At 36.4% G+C, this 5597-nt stretch overlaps 1 pseudogene; it reads right to left on the reverse strand.

The window, feature by feature from the left end:
- Window positions 1-548: 548 nt before the first annotated feature.
- Window positions 549-5597, reverse strand: part of LOC141331455 (uncharacterized) — an 11466-nt pseudogene continuing 6417 nt past the window's right edge.

Genomic DNA, 5597 nt, shown 5'->3' on the forward strand with positions numbered 1-5597 from the left:
CCACTATCCTAGGTTTTGCCCATTTGCCAGTAAGAATTTTTTACTCAGTTAAAACACAATAAAATTGAATATGCTCACTTACTATTTTCTATATTTTCTTTTGTAAAAGTCAGAATAAGCATGTTGTTTGAATTTTTACATAAATATTGTGTTACACTGTATGACAATGTGACATTATTTTAACCAAATTTTGACATTTTATTCTCCAAAAACCTTAAAAGTAAACACTTTACTTACATTTAATGTGCTTTCTATGGTCATAAAATCACTTTTGTAAATTTCTTTTGACGTGGACGTCAATGTCTTTGACCCATATAAATTTAGCTTAAAAAAAAAACAGTTTGCATGTCTCAAAATTCAGCTTCAGGAATCAGTATTAGTTTTCATATACAACTTTATGAACTTTATGATCCACATTAATGAATGGAGAATATACTAGCATGTAAATGAAGAACATTAAAGATGATGATCATCATCTCTTTCTTACAGAACACTGAGCTATAAACAAAACAGTTCATTACATTATAAAAAAGTCACTTTCCACTTCATTTGTAATGTATGCATAGGTATTTTTATTATTTTAATTTAAAATCAACACTCCTTTTCAGTTTTCCAGTGTTTGTATGAACATTCACTTGGTACAGCCTCTTTCCGCATCGCTTTCTGTTTATGAGTCCATTGCAGCGTCACATCAGAAATCCCTTGTTCCTCCAGGGCAGATTGCAGCTGAAATGACCAGATCTCTTAAAACTGCTATCAATGCAATTTAATTTCAGATTTCTGTATGTTTCCTTCTCTCACCTGTGACAGGAGCTGGACTGGAAGGTCAGACGTACTCTAACTGGTCTTCAGTTTCATCTTCACAAAGGTCTTTTTGAGAGCAAGTGAGAGTGAACATGTATAAATAGAAGAAAAAAAGTGAACACTTTATGAAAATAAAGGAAACATAAAATGCATTGTGTCTACAATATCTACAGCAGTTTGTTGCAAATGCATCTATCACTTACAGTGAGATTAAACGGATGTATTTAGAGGTTGTGATCATTAAAAATCATGAAAACACAAAAAAGACTTGCATGACATTAAAGGTTCACTTGCAGTAAGGATGGACATTGGTTAAGTGTCAAACACTAAATGCATGCAACTGTTCAACATAAATTGCCAAATTTCAATTACTGTTGATCAAATAACTCGTTTGTTTTTTTATTCACACCTTCTCCATAGACCTCCACCTCACACACTGTAAGAACCTTTAAATCTCCAGGGATGAACAGATTGACGTATCGACCCTCCATATTGTTACACATGAAGGTGGAGGAAACACCAGCTGGAATGCTAGAAATCACAGCGCATCTAAAGAGAGATAGAGAAAACGTCATTCTTCATATGTGTTTTCAAAGATTTTAATAGTCACTGAAAGAGTGTCTCACATGGGATTGTTGTTGCCGTTGTTCACTAAAGAGTTTCCGATGCGAATCTCCGCTCCATTTATTCGTTCTGGACAGCAGTCTTGTCTGTTTGTGATGACAACTCTACTTACTCTGTAAATATAACTCAGATCCACTCTCCACCATGGGTTAGACTGAAAATCGGTTGAGGAACACGATGCTGACCAGAGTGCTGTGGAACCTGGACTGAAGTCAACGGCATGTTCAGCAAACCAGGTTTCATAGGTTGAAGACTGTGTGACGGTTCGTCCTGTTGCCAAATTATCTAGAAGATATCATAGCGTCAGTAAATGGTTTTAATCAGCATATTTTGTTTTTGAAAGTGTTTAAGGTTTACTTCAATCTAGGAATGCAGTTTTATCAGATCTTTCTGAGCTGGTTTTCTCACACAAGTTATGTAATAATATTACTTTTTCCAAGGAACTAGTAAAGAAACGCATTACTTTTTAATTGACAAGAAAATATTTGAGCTACTTTTTCAAAAAAAGTAACGCCAGTTACTTTTTCCTCCCATTTATTGATTAAAAGCTCTCCTGTCCCCATGTTGAGAGAAACCCTGAGTAATATGTAAACAGTAAAATTCAATGCAAACCTGCAATAATTAAATGTTAAATAATAATTTTATTAAATAATGTCTTTGCTGCTGACCTTCGATGATCCAATTCATCCATAAGCAAAAATCAAGATAAATCCAACATTTGTTTTCATTTTTTTTTTTTAGCTGAAGTGTTGACATTTTTTCTTATGTGGTCTACTGTACAGATGTCAATTTACTTTTCTTTTGGTGTCAAAAGGCTTTTACATTTGCCAAAAATATAACTTTTTATATTAAAAACAAACAAGCAAGCCCTGCCCAGATTTAAAAAGTAACGCAAAAGTAATGTAACGCATTACTTTCCATAAAAAGTAACTATGTAATTAGTTACTTTTTTAGGGAGTAACTCAATATCGTAATGCATTACTTTTAAAAAGTAACTTTCCCCAACACTGTCTCACACACACCCACATACAGTAGTCAACATTTGATGTGGGTCAGAAACTTTCATCAAAGTTGTCCTAAAACCAAAACAATACCCATTATTGTCTAAGGACAACTTTAATGAACTGTTTTGGTATATCTTATATTTATTTATAGAAATACTGCTATTTGCACTTCTGGGCTCTGTACTTGTACTCTGTACAATCCTGGTGAAAAAACCCCCCAGCTAAAACCAGCCTAGGTTGGTTGGCTGGTTTTAGCTGGTCATAGCTGGTCAGCAGGCTGGTTTTAGAGGGGTTTTGGCCACTTTTCCAGCCTGGTCAGACTGGGAAACCACCAGCTAAAACCAGCATGACCAGCCTGTAAAAGAAAAAAATGTTTCAATTGTTTCAGTTGTTTCAATTTTAAATAATTTGTTACCTCGCTGACTTAATTTTTTTTTAGTTCAGTCAACTTGAAATGTTAAGTTACTAACTGTTCATTTAAGTGACAACTGGAATATTTTAGTTGACTAAACAAAAAATTTTAAGTCAGCGGGGTAACAAATTATTTTGAGTTAAAACAACTTTTTTTTTTTTTTTACAGTGTGGGAAACCAGCTAAAACCAGCTACTTCCAGCTTAAACCAGCTAAGACCAGACTAGACTGGTATTAGCTGTGTGTTTTTTTTTTTTTAGCAGGGAATGAAAATAAACTTGAATGTAATCTAATGTAAATTAAACTAATTTAATCTAATCCTGGAAATGATTTAGACCAAGTTGTTAAGTAGCTCTGAATTACCTGGCACATAGACTCCCACTTCACAGAGAGTAAGAATATTTGAACTTCCAGGGATGTTCACAGTAACATAACGTCCCACCATCCCTTGACACGAGTAGCTGATCATAGCTCCAGCTGGAATAGTAGACACTATTGCACATCTGAAGAAAGACAGAGTAAGTTTCTCATGCATTTTTGCTTATGATTGTACAAATGTATTTGATATGATTAACTATACAGCTCAAAAAATAAAGGGAACACTAATAATTCGTTACATTTATATAGCGCTTTCCTAGACACTCAAAGCGCTTTACAGTGTCAGGGGTATCTCCTCATCCACCACCAGTGTGCAGCATCCACCTTGATGATGCGACGGCAGCCATAGTGCGCCAGAACTCCCACCACACACCAGCTTACTGGTGGAGAGGAGACAGAGTGATGAAGCCAATCAGAATATGGGGATGATTCGGAGGCCATGATGGTCAGAGGCCAATGGGCAAATTTGGCCAGGATGCCGAGGTCACACCTCTACTCTTTTCGAAAGACATCCTGGGATTTTTAATGACCACAGAGAGTCAGGACCTCGGTTTAACTTCTCATCCGAAGGACGGTGCTTTTTGGCAGTATAGTGTCCCCGTCACTATACTGGGGTGCTAGGACCCACACAGACCTCAGGGTGAGCACCCCCTGCTGGCCTCACTAGCACCTCTTGCAGCAGCAACCTAGTTTCCCCAGGAGGTCTCCCATCCAGGTACTGACCAAGCTCAACCCTGCTTAGCTTCAGTGGGCGACCAGTCTTGGGCTACAGGGTGATATGGCTACTGGTCAACACTATTGTGTTGTACTTTTTTGAGCAGTATATTTACATGTATTATGTATGACCGCTGAAACGATACACCCCTCCCGCAAACGAAATGCCCCAGCGTGGGCTTTTCATTCTCCTCAGGAGCGAGTGTGTCATCAGGGCCATCGATTTGATGGACTTCATCGGTGAAATTAAGGTTTGTATATGTTATAAAGTCTTATTGTGCTGTAAATGAGTGATGGGAAGTTCGGATCATTTTACTGACTAGGATCTTTGAATCTCATTCATCAATATGAACAAATATTTGTCAAGTCATTTAGTTTATTTTGTTCACTTTAGCAGAAAATCATTATAATGTTACATGTTAATAGCCAAATTCAGTGCCGACCCATTCAACAGGCGATACAGACGGTCGCCTAGGGCCCCGCCTTAAGAGGAGGGCCCCGCGGCCTCCAGGATGTCAGTTGGATCTTTAGGGGCATTCGACTTGAAGTTGCGCTGGGCAGAAAGATTCCTGTTTAAAATCGATGTCTGACAGATCTGGCCATTAAAAATGCGTCTATTTTCATACGGCAGCCTGCAATTCGGCACGCGTGATTACGAATTTTTCAGAATTTTTTAAAACATTGTTGCGCTTCATATAATATCCACCAAGGAACAACATTCTGTAGCCAATCACCATGGCCAGCTCTAGGGGGCGTTGGTCACAAATACCATTGTAGTTCAATGAGTCCTCTTTCCTGAAAATACGGGAGCGCGGGGCACAAACCTAACAATTTTTGAATTTCACCTTTATGTAAATCCACTTGGGGTTCAGAGTACAATTTTTATCCACATTATTTTCACACTTGTCTAGTACAAATATATCGCTTTGTTACATATTTACAGTGTATACGTCTTTCGTTATTTACCTCAAAAGAAAGGAAGTGAAACGTGACAACATGCCCCGTAGGTGGGGTACATTGTAACACGACCATATGACAGCTTAAAATGTTATCTGATCGTGTTAACTTTTTTCAAATGAAGTAATGACGTTTAAAAAAAAAAAAAAATCAAAATCTAATTTTGGAGTTTGACAATGAACACATCGCAACAATTCTTGGAACGACCCTAATCGCAACACACAGCTGTACAGTAGTTCAAAACAATGTGGACAAATAGATGAAACACATTTAGACATTTAGACATCTCCTCCCTCAACACACAGCTCTCATAGAATATCGTCACACACGGGCATAAATACAATCATAAAGTCAAAACTTTATTGGCATAATCGTCAGGCATTAAAAAAATATATATAGCCCTAACCAGTTATTAAAATAATAATAGCCTAATAATAATAATAAATTATAAGTGATTTAGAGCTATCTATTTTTTTTATTTATTGTGAATCGCTTAACCTAAATAACTTTCTGTATATGCTATTTACCATATATTTTGCAAATATTGTAAAACGACAAATTATGCCAATAAAGTTTTGACTTTATGATTGTATTTATGCCCGTGTGACCATAAACGATTTAAGTGAATGATTCCTCGTCAATGAAACATATATACATATATAAATAAATATATATATATATATATATATATATATATATATATAT

This window comes from Garra rufa, chromosome 3 (assembly GCF_049309525.1).
Source record: "Garra rufa chromosome 3, GarRuf1.0, whole genome shotgun sequence".
NCBI lineage: Eukaryota > Metazoa > Chordata > Actinopteri > Cypriniformes > Cyprinidae > Garra > Garra rufa.